Source organism: Polypterus senegalus, chromosome 5 (assembly GCF_016835505.1).
Source record: "Polypterus senegalus isolate Bchr_013 chromosome 5, ASM1683550v1, whole genome shotgun sequence".
NCBI lineage: Eukaryota > Metazoa > Chordata > Cladistia > Polypteriformes > Polypteridae > Polypterus > Polypterus senegalus.
This window is the reverse complement of record NC_053158.1, coordinates 145548920-145568094: the sequence shown is the minus strand read 5'-3', so window position 1 is coordinate 145568094 and position 19175 is coordinate 145548920. Positions and strand designations below refer to the sequence as shown.

The 19175-nt window shown below is 40.2% G+C and overlaps 1 protein-coding gene across 2 annotated transcripts in view; it reads left to right on the top strand.

The window, feature by feature from the left end:
• The first annotated feature begins 359 nt into the window (after positions 1 to 359).
• The window catches only part of LOC120529557 (leukocyte elastase inhibitor-like), a 47538-nt gene continuing 28722 nt past the window's right edge, over positions 360 to 19175 (top strand). For both annotated transcript variants that reach the window (XM_039753453.1, XM_039753452.1), the window contains exon 1: positions 360 to 452. The gene's annotated coding sequence lies outside the window, so the exon portion shown is untranslated. The remainder of the gene's footprint in view (positions 453 to 19175) is intronic.

The following is a 19175-nucleotide window of genomic DNA, read 5'->3' as shown; positions in this document are numbered from 1 at the left end:
ATAAAGTATTTTGGGTATAGACGGGGTAAACCCAAAATGCTAGACATCAAGACAAATCGATTGGCACTTCATATGTGTGGGTTTTGTCGTGCCGGGTCGGCAGGAGACGAAAAAAAAAATTCAAAGCGCTAGCTAAATATCCCCTTATCAAAAAGGAACATAGAGGAAATCACATTAACTAAAAAATGGTTGTATATTACATGAAGGGCCAATATCAGCTGGTTTGTTTAAACACGAATAATGCAAACTGACGTTTGTAATATATGTATATACAGAAAAAAAAAATTCCTAACCGGGTTTAGCTTATTGAGATCTGTACCTTTAAGTGCAAAGCTAGGAAAGCGCCTCTCTCATTGGGCGTGGCTTTACGTATAAATTTTCAAACAGACGCACCCATCACTGTACAGGTCTGCGGCTGTTAACATACGATTTGTAGAAGTAACCACACTCCAGTAAGTTTTACCATCGACTTTCCTCATTTTACTTCCGATTTATGCGAGCTGCTCTAAGTGTACAAAAGTAAAATCGTAGCATGTAACTTCCTGTCCTTCCTGTACTCTTACTGAGTAATGGTCTCGCGTGACTTTCTTTTAATGCCGTTCTCCTGGATGGTTGTAAACTGCTTTAAATTAAACAAAAATTGAGATGAACCTAATTAATGACATCGACTTATTTTTGAATTAAAGATACCCAGTTTCTTTACTTGTGCCAGATGCGGGTTTGACGAGTGTGATGAGGTCTGATGGGTGTGTAATGACAAGAGGGCCGTAATGCGGCTGCGCATCGCGTGATGTCTTCGCTGCACAGCTGTCAAGTGCATAGCTTATTAAAATCACTGGACATTTCTCGTTTTGAGTATGCGTCCGTTGTTCTAGATGTTCCTAGTTTCATTGGAAAGATTTTTGGCAGACGTTTTGATTTTATCTGGCAAAATAAAGATCGTGATATTGGAAAATAATATTGTAGTGACCCGTTAGCTGGAAGAATGGCCAACTTGGCACAGCGGTGGTAGTCGCTTTTTACAAGATCGATTGTTTGAAGGTTGTAGATCAGTTCAACTTATCTTCATGAGAAGTCTAGTCTTTTTATATATATATATATATATATATATATATATATATATATATATATATATATATATATATATATATATATATATATATATATATATTTATATGGAAATAGCTACGGATGAATAAGGTCAACTCACTTTCCCCTTTTTGTGAACCTGGTCAACGGTCACCATCTATACTACCTGGTTCCACCCCTCCATAACGTGGTCGGTATTGCACAATCAGGTCTGGAAGATACAATATACACGCTAAGGAAGCCGGCACGAATGGTGTAGCACACAAAATATGGTAAAAAAAAGAATGCAATGCTGAAACAGGTCTTTTCGAAAATATTTCCTTGTTACGTCCATTTGTAAAAAATAAAATAATACAAGTATCAGATTGTAATGTGTAAGTACTGTTTTCTTGGAACTTAATTTATAAATGAGTTTTTTCACCACATACATACAAATAATGCTATATTTGGCCTAAAATGCTATCAAAGATAAAATTATTTTTTTGTGTCTACAATATAATTACAGTGTTTGTGCTTGGTGTTTGCTCTTGGTACCTTCATGCACATGTTCAAGGGCTGTCATCTGGTTTCATTTTACTTTTCGAGTATCCAAGATTTTGAACTCTATTTCGTTTGTAAACATTATCTTTACTTTCTAGAGTCTTTCTTTTGTTCAATATCTATACATTTCCCTTAAATCTATACAGCAAATAGTATGTGATGTGTGATCTCTGGCTGTAAACATCACTATTGCCTTCTGTTGTTTTTTTTGACTATTTTCTCTGATCATCTACTGGAAATATTTATTATTTATTTACTTTTGGAGTGTGTAGCCTCCAGAACTAGTAGGACTGCCAGCTTGGACATTAAAAAAATGAATATTGTGATGATTCATATAAACTAATTGTCACGTTATTATCTGAGCTGCTTAATCTTGCCCAGGGTCATGGGGGTGCTGGAGCCTAAATCTTGGACTGAGCAAACACACACACACACACACGCATACACAACAGCCAGTTTAGCATTGCTAATTCACCTAACATGCATTTCTTTGGAGTGTGGGGGGAAACCAGGAAGAACATGCAAGCTCTATGCAGGGGGAACCCAGGACACGAACTTAGGTCCCCTTACTGTGAGACAGCAACACTACCGCTGTGCCACAGTATTAACTAAATTACTTCCAAAGTGGGTAAAACTAGATCATACATTAAATGGGTTTGTGAAAGGCGCTCAATAAATGTAACTTATTATTCTATAAAATTAGTGGCCCTGCAATTTTAAAATTAGACTACAAGGATTCAGTAAATAGAAGGGGATGGATGAAATAACTGTAAAACAGAACTAATAGCAAAAGTTAAATATAGTTAGTTACCGACTGATCAGTGGTCCCCAGACTTATCCTGATTTTTTAATTCCAGAACTGATCTACTCTCTCCTTTCCGTTTTCTCTCTGTCTTCATGATTGAGGGTGGTGGCAGTCGGTAAATCTTCCTCATCTGTCCACCCTAGAAAATTTGATCTAATTGCGTTATCTTTTGAACTGTCTTATACAGTTATTTAGAGAGATGGGTAAACCTGTTTTTATTTCTTTGCCTCTCACAATAATTCGATCACAAAAATATTATGACAATTATTAAATAAAGTATTTAAACTATCTCTGTTATGTCTCATGAATTTGCCATTGTCTCTGATAGATTAGTAACTTTTAAATCAACCGCGGATTAAATGTGATTTATTTTGACTTTTTTTTTAATTCATTATACAATGTTATTTAATAATGAATAAAATATTGTGAAAGTGGTGAAGAGTCGTAAACACGTGGATTTGTTGTTTCCCTTTATACAATTTTTTTAAAATTAATTTTATATATAATATAAAAAAAAATCATGGACAGAAACTCTAGGGTGTTGAGACGTGATCTTCACGTGAAGATCACAGAAGACACTTAAAAGAAACCGCAAGATGAAAGAGATTGGCCACGGAGTATCTCGCGGGGACCTTAAACATAAGACTTTGTGCCAAGAGATTGACCCAGGACTGTCTCGCGATGACGTGGAACATGAGGTTCTCGCAAGAAACGCCCTACTTACAATCAATATCAAATAAGCCCAGAGGCAGCAAAACACTCAGTCGTGTAAAAGAGGCTTTGAGTACAAACAGATCCAGGGCTCTCAGCGCATATAAAGCATATACGATAGATAATTTATTAATCCCAAGGGGAAATTCACATACTCCAGCATCAGCATACTGATACAAAAACAATATTAAAGAGTAATAAAAATGCAGGTAAAAACAGACAATAACTTTGTATAATGTTAACGTAACCATGGTGGAATTGAAGAGTCGCATAGTGTTGGGGAGGAACGATCTCCTCTGTCTGTCAGTGGAGCAGGACAGTGATAGCAGTCTGTCACTGAAGCTGCTCCTCTCTCTGGAGGTGATATTGTTTAATGGATGCAGTGGATTCTCCATGATTGACAGGAGCCTGCTCAGCGACAACATACAAGGACAATATGTTATAAATGAAACGTAGACAACTAAGCGAAGAAAAAGCAGTGTAGAGAAAAGAGACTCAAAAACTTTGGAGATAAAATAAATAAATTCAGAAAATAAGTGAAGTAATTATCAGCCTGGAACAAGTGGAACTGGGAAAAAAAAACACGTCCAATCTGGCACAGAATTAAAAGACCGAGAGTAAAAGACAAAGTAGAACTTCATAAAGAAGTTCACAAACATTGGCACTATACACTTGCAGAGCAAGTTAGAGATTATGAAAGCAGTGGAATTTGAAAGGCTCAAAAAAAAAAAAAACATTGCCACAATATTCATGTGGAGAAAGTTAAAGAATATGAAAGTAGGAAAATTAGAAAGTATAAAAAAAAAAAGAAAATAAAGATCGCAGTAGTGCAGACAAACAGAAATTATTACTCGAAAAAGGGAAAATCACCACGGACCAGGTGTCACTGGAAAAAAAAGCAGGACAAAGCAAAGTCAGAAATAAAAGACAGAGTAGAAAACAAATTAAAATGTCATAAAGAGGTTAAAAAACAAGGGGGCCAAACACATGCAGAACAGATTAGAGATAAAGAAAACTGGAATTCAAAAGATTAAAAAAAAAAACATAGGCGCAAAATACATGCAGAGCAAGATACAGAATATGAAAGCAGAAAAAAGGACTGTGTCAAAACAAAGAAAATAAACATCACATTAGTGCAAAGAAAAATAAATTATTACTCGGAGAAGTAACGAAAAGGCGAATAGAGATTGAATATATGGACACAGGTGATATGTGAGAAGTATGTAAATATTGTAAGGCTTTGAAGTCAGAGAATTTCAAAAACGGAGTTTACCTCACATGCATTTATTGGTTACTTTGCAAAAATTATTATGAACTGCTGCTGATTATGTAGATCATTTTGTCTGTGCTGAAATTCCAAACAGAGAAACCTATCCTGAATTATGGTACAAAGTCATTAAACACATGTCTCACTGACCTTATTAAAAAGATTCAGCAGATCGGGACTCCAAAGATTCCAAATATTGTTTTTACAGAAGTTCTGAAATAAAAGTGAAACTAATGAAATAGCAACAATTCAAAGAAAAAAAATCTTAAAAGTGTGTATCCGGAAAACCAAACACAGGGGTTGGCAAGCGAAGCGAGCAGGGGGCAAAGCCCCCTAGTGTGTGTGTGTATATTTATATGGACTCTAGGAATCATGCATATTATTTAAAAAGTCTTGCGGGTAGGGAAAATCCTGCTGCACTTTCAGGACAAGAAAGGCTTCGCATATTACCATTTTTATTCCATCCATCCATTATCCAACCTGCTATATCCTAACTACAGTGTCACAGGGGTCTTCTGGAGCAAGGTAGGAAATGAACCCCGGGCAGGGCGTCAGCCCACTGCAGGGTGCGCATACATACACACACAAACACTAGGGACAATTTAAGATCACCAATGCACCTAACCTGCATGTCTTTGGACTGTGGGAGGAAACAGGAGCATCTGGAGGAAACCCACACAGACAAACTCCATGCAGGGAGGACCCGGGAAGTGAACCTGGGTCTCCTAACTGCAAGGCAACAACGCTATCCACTGCACCACCGTGCCGGCCTCCATTTTTATTCCATTAAGTAAATATTTTAGAAATAAAAAATATGACTTGTGAGTGCTTTGAGAGCACAATGATACAACCAATTAGCTGTAAATTGCAGTGACTTAATTTGGGGCACCTTCTGAATGTAATGTAGTTACCTGTCCAACAATCAACGTAGTCCAGCAATTGCAGCTCATCCACTTCAGGCTCGTGGCAAGCAGGTTGCTGTCCTGGTTGCACTGGACGTGAGGCATAAGGTAACCTTGGATGAAGCACTTTCTTGAACACATCCACAGAACTACTATGGAGACATCAGAAAATTTAAATCTGCATTTCTTTGGGATGTGGGATAAAAGCAGTGTATTCAGAGGAAGCCTCCACACTGGCAGTACCACTTACCGTGGTAGCAAGTAAAGATCAAGACAAGTTTTAATCCCAGGTTTCTCTGTATCTGTGGCCAGACATTAACTGTAAAATGAGCTGCTTTATACTGTGTTTTTATTACGATAAAACCCATATTTTAATGTTTAAAAATGTCCCCGTTGGACAGACACTTGTGTGACTGAGAACAAGAAGCACAAGGCTAATCTCTGCAGCGGTAAAAATGTCATGTACTAATGGAAGTGCATAATTCAAGGGATATGCAATTGGCAGAATGGCTAAAACAACATACTTCATTGCTAACAACAAAACAGAATAATTTGGATTTTTTTATTAGGTTTTTGACATTTGTATTTGCACTTGACCTATCCATTAAATATTACACATCAGTTAGTATTATTAATTTTTTGTCCATGTTCTTGTGCACACATAATTTCAAAACGGCAAATGTCACAAACCTGATGAAGTGACTTAGTTAACAGACATAATTTGAACAGTGTATTGTTATAAAAGAAGTTGTAAAGAGTTTGTATAAATAAAAAAAATCCTGAATAGTCTTGGTATTCACTACCTCTTATATAACACTGATATGATACTTTTAACAGTTTTATTTTTAGTGTTGATTTTAAGCAGATTATTTACTTTTTTTGTTACTAAATGGAACAGAAAAAGTTGATGAATAAATGTGGTATGTAGCACATAGTAATATAAATCACAGTCCATATCATTCTCTGTAAACCCTATCCCATTTGTTGTTACACTAGGGGGTAATCCTCCCTCTGTGACAAATCAAATTCAGGCCCTGACACAGTATATCTGTTGATCCCCTATTCAGGATGTGAGCCCATAAGCAACAGTGGCAGACACAAAAAGCAAGGTAGCAGTCACACATTAATTGGGATGCCAGGACATCAGAGGGCATAAATTACATAAAATTGCTTACTTGCCAGTTGGGATGTCTTTGGATTTTGGGATGTGCACTAGTGCCTGGCCTTTACATTGTTATTACTACTTAGGGGGTATAAACTATTTACTTTTTTCAGGTTTTAAAAAGCTTTTACTCTCAGGGTGATATAGCGACATGTCAGGCAGAGGCTGAGCTATCAGCCCTGCTGTTTAAAATCCAGTGGTTTAGCCAGTAGAGCTCATCTGTAAACTGGTTTAACCTTTTGTATTACGTATTGATGAAGGCAAATAAGGGAGAGGAGAATCAAAGAAAAGTTGGAGTGCCACCGGGTCACCCTATTTACTGCCAGTGTCCAAAACAAAGAATAAAAATGAGCAACTATAAACCAGCCTAATACCTACTGTTTGTGCATGTGGCACAACAGAATTCAGGTATAACAAATACCTTTGTGGCCTCTGTGGCTTCTCAAATAAATCAGCTCTCTTGGGCAGGTCTGGGTCTGGGAGCTGTGCCAAGCGGGACATAGTTGCTCTGATTGAGATGCCATCTTCTGGGAACTCTTGAATTTATATTGTCCCAACCTGAAGAGGTGTGGTTTAGTTGTGTGGGGGTGTGGTTGATGAGCCTTCCTGGTATTGGCTCCCCCTCTTGTCCCAGCAGGTTATTACATATACAATACAATACAGTACAATTTATTTTTGTATAGCCCAAAATCACACAAGAAGTGCCGCAATTGTCTTTAATAGGCCCTGCCTCTTGACATCCCCCCAGCCTTGACTCTCTAAGAAGACCAGGAAAAACTCCCAAAAAAAAACCCAGTAGGGAAAAAATGGAAGAAACCTCGGGAAAGGCAGAAGTAAATTAGAAGTACATAGCAGAATTTAACAGTAGATGATATCCCATAATATGATTTGGATATGTTTAGAGTCCTGGAGACCTCCTCCATCAAGCTGCCTCCACCATTTGGCCATTACAAGGCTGAAACAGCGCTGGGCCAGCCAATCCGATGAAAGGACTCTTATATGAGTCTAGAAGGTGATCCTCAGGCACCCATGTTTTACAGCATAATATACAGTAAAAATCCATAATATGAAAAGATGAAAAAATTGTAGAATGCAAACGGTTTTTATATCTAGCATGCTATTTGAAGACATTTAGTTTTGAAATATAAGTTTATAATGCTCCACTAACTCAAATTATTCTACTCTGTGTTTATAGCATTGTATGTGCTTTACTTCTCTGTTGATTGGAGAGATTTTTATGACCTACATGGCAGTAAATATCAACTCTCATATACAAAGGAAAAATATCTGAATTTGTTTATTTAATGAGTTTACCTTTAATAATGACTATTAGTATTTAAAACTAATTGTTGACTAGCTTTGGCACATAGATTAAGACACAATAATGTAAAACGTTGGTGATTGAGTTCTATATTACTAACATAGTATTCAAATTAAATTGAGATTTATAAGACCTTCATTTTAAGTGTGTGTTTATTATTTGTGCTCTTAAAGTTGTTAGTATTTATTTTGATGTTTTCTTTGCATAAGCTGTTGTCTGTTTTGTTCTTATTAGTATCTTTGTTCAATTTTCGAGTGCAGACTGCAATATAAAGGATAACAATCATAACATTATCATATTTAGCATCTTGATACATTGGTAATATCTCACAATCAAAAGAAACTCAGTCAGTTTTTATTTAAATTTGCAAGCTAGGTACTTAATCAGCAGAAAGCTTGACTCTTATTTTAACAGTGTTTGCCATAGTGGACAATGAGGGCCAACCCTTAAGGTAGTGTGGTCCCCTTGTCTAATATTTCCTCAAATGTAGCAAGCAGGCAGTTCATGTATTCCTATCCACAAAAATACAAAATAGGCCTTATTTGTATATATCTCTGGCAGAAAAAATCTTTTTGACATTATTACTATCATGAACATACATAAATGTTATTATTAAACTTTTTCTTAGAAGTTATTCCATATATTTCTGTGTTTTCCTCTTTATATGAGTTTCAGAATGCATAGAATCCATTTCTGTAATTGGTTTGGTAATGCTGCTGTCTGTTTCAGTTAGATAAAAAATATTTTAATCCTTGGTTCTCCATCATTTTATTTTATTTATGGATGCTGTCATTTTGGGATGTATTCATTTGTAGTTGCTTTGATCATTGTTGCCACCTGTAAATGGGAGGCCGCAACAAGTGATGATCTTCGTGAACTGATATAAAGGTCAACATTGTACATCTTCATTATCTAAGTTTATGGAACGGTAGCAAAGAATTTTCATGGTGCTTAGTAGTGATTAGTAATGAGCGAACCCTGCTGAATTCACTGCTGCTTGAGTTTGGTGAAATTATTTGGGAAATGGTTGGGAACTTCACTGATGCAATTGTCTTTTAAGTGTCCTACTATGCTGGACAGATTCCTGTGGCAAAAATATGATCCAAGCTGTGTGGTAACACTTTGGCACCATGAGACCCTGAGATAAAACTTAGCCTGGTGGTGCTGGTATCCTGAAGGTTGCCGGATCGAATCTCCGTCCCTGCCAAAAGATATCCTACTCTGGTGGGCCCTTGAGCAAGGCCCTTAACCTTCAATTGCTCCAGGGAACGCTGTACAATGGCTGACCCTGTGCTCTGACCCCAAGGGGTATGTAAAAACTAACAAATTCCTAATACAAGAAATTGTATAAGGTGAAATAAAGAACAAAAAAAGAAAAAAACATGAATTCACAAAGGCTTGAAACCCCCAGATTCAATAGCAAGTACTCGCGACTCTCAAATCAAAAAGTATAGTTTGTTTTTATTTCCCCTGACGCTTTTGCTTTTTCAGTGCCGCTGCTACCACATAAGTGCAACACTAAAAAATATGTGGATTCTTTACTCCTTTCTATTTTCATTAACTGTACAGCACTCTAGATAATACTGTTAAAGTGATAGGCTCGGTATGTCATATACATGTCATGTCACATATCATAAGAAATGACATTATACATTTTAAGTCACAAATACGCGGACACATATTAAGTTTCCTCCAGCATGCACATTTTGTGTTTAAATGTATTTGCAAGTTTACCCCTAGTTTGTAGCTCACTACTAGGGTCAACATTATACACACCTTGGAGGGTTGTCCCATTCAAAATTGACTGCTACAATTCTGTGATGTCATGCTGGCATCACACAGCATCATGGGTCACTAGGAGAAAAATTTTGTTAAAGCCAGCTACACGGCATATTTTCAGGAAAATATTTGTTGAACTGGCAAACACAGCATATCCCCTATTAAAATACATTTTGCAGAATTTTGCCAGTTCACACTGCTAATAATTTAGTACCTCTTAACTTTATTACTCCGTATTTTCCTTTTCAGCTTTGTTTTCAGATCATGTTTTGGGTTTTGTTTTCTGAGCATTTGATTTTTGGTTTCGACATTGGCCTGTTTTTGATAAACAATTATTGATTAGTCCATCTGCCAATCCCTTTAACACATTTTCTAATCTGCTTTTTCCATCTAAGAAGTACAATTACATGGATGAAGAAAGACTGAATTTGTTAAAAATATGTTCTTGGTACTTTCTGATGTTTCTTAAGAATGGCGATGAACACGCTTAACAGCAACGTTTCCAGCTATCTGACTCTTACTGAAAAAACATCGCTGCAGCTACTAATGATGTACAGTAGGTTTGCTTAATTCTTTGGGTTTTACCAGAGTTGGTTGCATGCGATACAGGATGGTATTTGGAACAAAATAGTATACTCTGTATTTTTGTAATAGCTTACAGAATGTTATGTACTGATGAGCATGTGAGAGAGAGGAGGTGATGATTACAGTTCTGTTACCTTCATGCCAGTATGAACACTGAGATTTCTAGTATTCTTATAACCTACTTATGCCATTGCTAGAGAAGCCCAACTCATGACTCTTAACAGGTGATGACAAAGTGCACTGAGTGAATGTTTGAAAGTTTGTTTTTTGGCTCAAACACCATAGTGATCTGTGTTTTTTTGTGGCTCAGTCTCTTTTACCACTTGTGACTAAATTGGCATAATTTCATGTTATTTTTAATTGGTGCTATGTTGTGATATCTCTTTGGAGCAGTTCAGGTTTCCTTCCTGAATGTAAGATAAATTTCCCCAGCTTAAGTAAAAAAAATAATAAATTAAATAAAAACTGCTGACAGCATTGAAGGATAGAAAGAAGATACTGCATTACTTCCATAATACAGTCATATAATCTCAAATAACCATAAAGTAATATGCAGTGTCAGTATAAGTAAGCATATTTCTATGTTCTATCATATACAGAAACATGGACTGATGTTAACTGATCAGCAATCACATTTCTGTAGCCCATGTGGAAAGGTTATAAATGTTACAAGCGAGAAACCTGCTTCTGAAACATCCCAGAAGTAGGTTGACAAATGTTTCAGTTGGTCCAGTTCTAAGAATAATTATTAATGTCTTGTTGCTAGTATATGATTTTTTAAATTTGTCCTTTAGTGCTGTTTGTAATGTGACCTGCATATTGTTATGAATACTCAAAAGAAGTAGGTGTTCACAGAGAATTTGTATTGAGCTTAGAAGAAAATGGGAGATGGGCAAGTATGTAGTGGGAGATGGGCAAGTATGTAGTTGGAGACAGATATTAAGGTTTGTGTAGCAGAAACACAGCAACTCAAATGACCAGAACAAGTAAGAAAGACAATCATAGTAAAGAAACTAAGCTGATCAACAGACAGAAAAACTAATTTGAGCTGAACTTCCCAAAGAAATTGCTAAGACAAGTGTGTCAATTTTTGAGAGAATCAGACTTTAGGATAATAAATAGTACCATACAGCATTTGTGAGAGTTTAATTCTACTGATAATTATGATTTACACTATTTGATTAAGTATTGATTATATACAATACCTTAAGTCCTTGCAGCTGTAGTTGTTAACTATTAACTTTTGTTTTTAGCACTCGTACAAGGGATTTTAATTAAAGCCTGTTAATCTTTGACCCAGTCCCGTTGCTACTGCTGTGCTAGGTTAAATATTGATAGGAGAACCAATATAATCTAGTGTAGCAGAATTCCGACTCCAGTCATCCTTTATCAGTCACATATAAGAATATGAGAAATGAAATTAATCACACATTTGTATTATTAACTGTATATTTAAGAAGTACAATCAGCAGTTGTAATTCAGCCATTTCTTTCATGTCACTGTGGTGACTCCACATGCATGTCAGAAGGTATTCTTCCTGTTCTAAAACTGGCTTTGTGATTTAACTTTGATACCATCTTATATAGGCTCCAAGTGATGGTGTCACATGTTGCTAAAACATCCAGTTGCTTGAATGGAAATTAACACCATTGCTATAGACAACATTTAATCTGAAAATACCAAAAAAGTGCTGTGGTGTAGCTGAAAATCCTTCAAGATGGAGGCAAAATGTCATCGCCACAATGATTAAATTAATTAACAATAAGAAAGACACATACAAAATTCCCAAAGTGGCACAAATTAATTCTTAATGATGCATAACTGAAAATTTGTTAGAGATTGTCACATTACAATCCAGCCATTGCACATCTCTGAGTGAATTGGTTGTGTATTGTCCTTGCTTTAGTTTTAATTGGTCTCTTTATTTTTGCAGTCTTGGAAAAAAAAATCATTAGGATGAAAAAAGAATCAGTGTTCATTATACTAAAATCAGTGTTCATTATACTTGATTAAAATGTTTAGTTCATTTGAACAATGGTATAACAATAGATGGGAGAATCAGTGTCACAAGAGTTTGATCCTAGAACTTGAACTCTGCTTTGTCATTTCACTTGGAATCTCTCTGGAGAGGTTTGTCTTTGTAGAAAAAAAATCCATTCAGTCTTTTGAACATTTACTTTAAGATCTGAGAGCCTCAGTGTTTGTTTCTTTTTTTGATATGAAATTATATCATGCAATCTTTTTAATCTATTTATTTCCTTCTTTTTCATTGTCATCAGGTCCATTACATATGCTATTATGTCTGTTAGGTAATTTTGTGTCTGAATTTTTTGTATTTGTGAGGCACTCTATGGAGAATACTATCATTAAAAAAAAAAACAAAAATAGAAAAGTTTGGATCTGTTGCTATTATGGAATGGGAGAGTATTTTGCTCCCTGACCAACAATGTTTTTTCCACAGCTGAATTTAATTGTTTATGCTATTGTTGGAGCATAGTTTGCTATTATTCTGTTTTGATTACTTGTTTCGTCCAGAATTTAAAAATAGATAAACAGGTAGAAATACTTTATTTATTTGTCCCAAGGGGGAAATTTGTTTATTATTGATTAGCAGTTGTAATAACTGGAGACCAGAGGCGTGAAAAGGTTTGGGGCAGCCACCCGTTTAATGCGGTTTCCTGGCTGCAATAGAATTCGAGACATTTCAAAACAGTTGTTTATACAACAGAGTCCAAGACAGAACTGCCTGCCTAAGCAAAGGCAGTGAGCTTTATAGCTCAGAGGGCGGAAATGATGTCGTCCTCTGGGCGGAACTGAAGTGACATCACCCTTGGGGCGGAACCGAAGTGACCTCATTCTTGGGGCGGAACCGAGGTGGTGTGTCCTTCCTGGAAATGGCGGCTCCTGGTGGGATTTCCGGGTAAGACCTGCAGAGAACTCAGAAAGAGCGTCAGCGTACCCGCCCCTGGGCAGATGTATAAACAGTATTGTCTAAGCCCTTCAGCTGCTTCCCATGCACACGTGTGTGACAAGACTCCCCCCTCAGCCCAGACCCGTCGGGTCGGGCGACCTGCACCGAGAGGTCGTGGGCCGGGAGAGGGCATCGGCGTTGGCATGAAGGGACCCCTGTCGATGAACGAGCGTATATTTGTACTGCTGCAGGTCAAGAAACCACCTCGTGACCCGCGGATTCGACTCCCTGTGAAGGGCCATCCACTTTAAAGGCGCATGATCCGTCACCAGAGTGAACACGCGACCCAAGAGGTAGTACCGCAGCTGCGCACCGCCCATTTGATCGCCAAGCCTCCTTCTCCACCGCCGCGTACCTGGTCTCCGGTCCAACAGTTTCCGGCTCAGGTACATAACGGGTGTTCAACACCGTCGGCGCTTTGGCTCAACACGGCTCCCAAGCCTGTGTCCGGCGTCCGTCTGGAGGACAAAGGGAGAGAAGTTAGGGGAGATTAAGATAGGTGCTGAAGTCAGAGCCCTTTTTAAGTCACTGAATGCAGCCCCCGCTTTATCAGACCATACCACCGTATTAGGAGCTCTTTTCTTTGTCAAGTCGGTCAAGGCGCGCTCTCGGAGAAGCGAGGCACAAACCGGCGGTAGTACCCGCCAAACCGAGAAAGGATTGGACTTGCCGCTTGGTTTTGGACGGGCCAGGCCATTATGGCTTGCAACTTGGAACACTGTGGCCTCACAGTACCCCGCCCACTAGGTAGCCCAAATATTTGGCTTCTCTCAACCCAAGTAACATTTCTTGGGGTTGATGCGAGCCCGCCTCTCCCAATGTCCGTAATACTGCTGTGACCTGCTGTATGTGCTCCTTCCAGGTGCTGGAATAGATGACAACGTCATCCAGATAGGCAGCACAGAGCGAGTTATGGGGCGGAGCACTTTGTCCACCAGGCGCTGAAAAGTCGCAGGCCCGTGTAACCGAATGGAAGGACACGATACTGCCAGTGTCCGCTAGGAGTGCTAAGCGCGGTTTTTCCTTCGCGGACTCCGTTAAAGGAACCTGCCAGTACCCCTTTGTCATGTCAAGTGTAGTCAAGAATTTGGCTGGTCCCAGTCTCGAGGAGGTCGCCCACGCGAGGCATGGGATAAGCATCAAATCGGAAACTTGGTTGAGCCGGCGGAAGTCATTGCAAAACCTCCAACTGCCGTCAGGCTTAGCAATCAAGGCGATGGGGCTGGACCAGGGACTACTACTTTCCTCGATCACTCCTAGTGCCAGCATTCGCTTGATTTCCAGTTCCACTTCTACTTTCTTTGCCTCCGGGAGTCTGTAGGGTCGCTCACGGACGATCACCCCGGTCAGTCACTATGTCGATGCGCAATCAGAGAGGTCCGACCTGGTTGTTCACTTACCACCTCTGGGACCGGCGGATAGCTGCTTGAGCTCCTGTCTCTGTCTGGGAGATAGCTGTTCGCGAAATTAAGGGCACTTACTTCCGAGAGAGAGCAGGGCTGTCGGAGGAGGGATCGGGATCCCTCTCCTTCCACGGTTTCAGCAGGTTTACATGATATATTCGCTCAGCTGGTGGCGATTGGGCTGTTTCACCAAATAGTCGACCAATCCCTTCCTCTCCTTAATTTCGTAGGGGCCTAGCCAATGTGCGAGCAGTTTAGAGTGTGAAGTAGGAACCAATACCATGACGCGATCCCCCGGTTGGAACTCCGGAGAGTCGTGCCACGGTCATACAGGCGGGCCTGTGCTGATTGTGCCTCCTCGATATGACTTTTAGTATAGGTCTTATTACATCAAATCTATCGCGCAACTGGGCGATATACTCCAAAATGTTAGTGGAGGGCTGTGCCTCCCCTTCCCAGCCCTCTTTTAAAATATCTAATAAGCCCCGGGGCTGTCTTCCGTATAGTAATTCAAAGGGAGAGAACCCGTAGAGGCTTGAGGACTTCCGGTAGGCAAAGAGGACAAGGGGAGGAGTTGGTCCCAATTCCTCCCATCCTTGCTGACTACCTTACGTAGCATTTGCTTGAGAGTTTGATTGAATCTCTCCACTAGCCCATCGGTTTGAGGATGATACACGAGGTTTTAAATGCTTTATTTTCAGTAACTTGGCAGTCTCCTTGAGCGTTTCCGAGGTGAAAGCGTTCCTTGGTCCGTCAGGACTTCTCTAGGAATGCCCACGCGAAAAGACTCCTACTAGTTCCGTGCAATATTTTTAGTGGTAGCGGCGCAATGGAGCGGCTTCAGGGAATCGGGTTGCATAATCCACGAGGGCGAGTATATATTTATATCCTCGGGCTGAGGGCTCCAGGGTCCTACTATATCCACCCCAATCCTGTCAAAGGAGCGTCAATAAGGGGAAGGGGAATCAGAGGAGCACGGTCCTTCCTAGGAATTTGCCGCAGTTGACACTCCGGGCAGGAAATGCAAAAGCGCGAACCTCCTCATTAATCCCGGCCAAAAAGCGGAGCTTAATGCGCTCTAATGTTTTATCGGGCGAGATGGCCTCCAAGAAGGTGAGAGTGGGCTAACTTCGCAAACCTGCCGCCGGTAGGTCCAGCGGGACTAGCAACAACTTCGGACCTTCCCCTCATGTTCAGCAACCCGATACAATAATTCATTATCCATGACAAAGTGAGGTCCCTGTGGCATGGGCAAATGCGTCGTTGGCGTTAACGAGAACCACTGCATTCTTTATGTGCTTCAGAGAGTCGTCATTCCACTGTTCTCTCTTGAAAGAAGCGGAGTCGCTCTAAACTGAAAGTGCAACTCAGAGAGCGGGTCGGTCTGACCTCAAGGCGGAGAATCCTCCCTCGCTGCGGGCGCTAGTGGATGGCGTAGTAGCCCGCGACGGTCCGGGAGTATCTTCGTCACTCTCTTGGCCTACCGCCCACTCCCTGTCGGCTGATACACGGTGTGGAAGCAGCTTGAGATGAGTCTTTATCATCTATAACGAGGCCAAAAGCTTTTCGGGGAATGCTTTCTAAACTACGCGTTACTGTCAGACCAGTCCGCCCGAGGATTACGGAAACGGAGGATCCGGGTGTACCGCACGTAAGCGCGAAGGGTTCCTCCGAGACATACGTAACACCGGGCGGTATTATGCGGCGGATATCTCCGTGTATACATTTTAGACTGGTCTTTTTAATCCATTGTTGCGGTAGAACAAAGCGGCGAGCAACGACAGACACGTTACTGCGGAATCAAACAGCGCTGTTACCATATGTCCATTAATAATAAGCTCTCCCGTATGTTTATCCGCCAGGGATTGCTAAGGGCACACAAACAACCCGCCATTGTCCCCTACGGTCCGCCTTGTTCCCGACAGGTCGCAAGCCAGCGGCCCGGCGACTTCGAACAGGCTCTGGATTGCGTGGAAGGGACTGCTTTTGTAGGACATAACTCCGGGTAGTCCACAGAGCGGCTGGTCTGCCCTCCCGGGTTTCACAGCCGGCCTCTGGGTTGCAGGAGCTGTAGCAGCTCGTCCAGGAATGGAATTCTCCCCAGGCGGCTGGGCAAATTCCTGGGGTATTGCTGTAGCAGCAAAAACAGGCCACTTGCTGCACTATTTGCAAGGGGTCAAATCAAATGGCGTAGCCACTCACCCACCTGTTGCCAGAGAGCCATAGCCTGCTCTGACAGCCCTTTGTTGGGTTAAACTCCCAGTCTATTATATTCTTTACCTGCCGGCCTGGGGACAGCCCATCGTTAACAGGGACCTTGGTCCCGATGGGCTTCGGCTTTCCTACCCAGAAGAGCATACTGAGCCACTCGTGTGTTTTCCCCAGAAGCCAGCCCACGCCTGTGGGTCCCCTCTACCTTCTCCACGAGATGGGTTGGTAGCCCCGGGTTATGCTCGTGGAGCAGAGCCTGCACGCGTCCTTCCTGACCCTCCGCCGCACTCCCTGCCCCGAAACTCGGCCCCGGTACTCACCCACCTGGTTCCTTGAAGGTACGTGTCCCGGGTTCTTCGGGACACCATCCTGCCGACTACGCCACTGTAATAACTGGAGACCAGAGGTGAAAGGTTTGGGGCAGCCACCCGTTTAATGCGGTTTCCTGGCTGCAATAGAATTGAGACATTTCAAAACAGTTGTTTACACAACAGAGTCCAAGACAGAACTGCCTGCCTAAGCAAAGGCAGTGAGCTTTATAGCTCAGAGGGCGGAAATGATGTCGTCCTCTGGGCCGGAACTGGAAGTGACATCACCCTTGGGGACGGAACCGGAAGTGACCTCATTCTTGGGGCGGAACCGAGGTGGTGTGTCCTTCCTGGAAATGGCGGCTCCTGGTGGGATTTCCCGGGTAAGACCTGCAGAGAACTCAGAAAGAGCGTCAGCGTACCCCGCCCCCCCCTGGGCAGATGTATAAACAGTATTGTCTAAGCCCTTCAGCTGCTTCCCATGCACACGTGTGTGACACAGTGAAATCAAGTTTAAATGGGCCCTTTCTGTAGACAAAATGCAAGGGATACAAAACTTTAAACTTTACGACTTTAAGAAACCGATATTGAGTAAAAGTAGGTATAGCTGTTATCTTAAACAGGCAAATAAAGATCATGACTACAGAGACAATTTAGGCGGAATGCAAACAAGAAAGGTGGCCGATTTTATACAATAACCAACAAAATTCAAGGGTTTGCTGTTTCCAGCTCTAAACTACAGACATCTGCATAAGGTAAATCTGCATATTATTAATAATGTTTCCATCCTTTGTAATCAGAGGCCTGTTTTTGCTGTCTTAAGACTTAAACTGTTAAATATGTTCTCTCCTAATAAGTCTATAAAATGAAAGTTTTATATGTGACTAGGGTGCTGCTGTTTTGTGTTGAAATCCTGGCAAAGACATGCTTGTTTCTATTTCTTCTAAGCTTATGCAAAGAAATTGGGGACTTGATTACAAATATTTAATGCTCCAATGATTGGGAATGTAAGTTTCACTTCAGCAACATCATAAAAAAGGCAGCTGCTTAATTATACGGTGGTAATACTGCTGCTTAAGTTTATAATTCACATTTTAATAATAAGAATAATAATCAATTATTCTTTACATTCAAATAACACTTTTTTCACTATTCAAAGCACTTTGCATAGTGAGTGGGGAACAACTTCAAATCCCACTGATACGTGGCATCCACCTGAATGATGTGAGGGCAGCTGTTTTGCAACAATTTGCTCACTACATATTACCTGTTAGGTGGTGAAAGGGATCGAGATAGTTAGCTAGTTAGAGATGGGGGGTGATTAGGAGCTAGAATGACTTGGCCATGGTGAGTAATTTAGCCAGGACATCGGGATACACTCTACTCTTTACAAAGTAGGGTGGTAAAGAGTAAATTATTTTTTGAATTTTTAAATTAGTTTTACCTGCATCTAAAATGAGTAAAGCTAAACACATTTTGTCCTCCTTACATGAAAAATCTTGTTTGGGTGTGTCAGAAAAATGTGACTTTTAAACAAAGAACATTTCAAACACTTGTGCATGTTGTGCAAGTTTTACTATGGGCAGTTCTTACATTCCTCCCTTGTGTGCACAAAATGTCTAGTAGTCTTATAAATGTATGCAGTCTGTTTCAATGTATTTATCTGTGCCTTACCCAATCCTTTTAATCCAGTTTAGGATTGTAGTGAGTTTCAATCCAAACACTTCAAAATGTAGCTGAGTGAGTGGAATGAAACTTGTTTTTAAGATGTGGTAATAAATCAAATAAATGGATATATATATTAAAAAAAACACAGACAATCTTTCTGGTAACAGGTTGTAGAAATCCTTATTTTGTACAAGGCAAACACATAAAATATTCCTAGGTGAAAACTGATTTACAGTAACTTTTTAAAATCTTTTCTTTCCATTTAAAACATTTTTAAACTGCTCAGTTTATCAGGATATTCTTGAAGTTTGTTTGTGTCTGTGTATGTGTATGTTTTTTAGCATAATTACACTAAACTCGAAGTTGGTGTCGGTGTTCCTTTTTTAACAATGATAATATAAAGTTTTATTTTTGCCACTCCACCCTTAAATAATCCTTTTTTTTAATCTCTG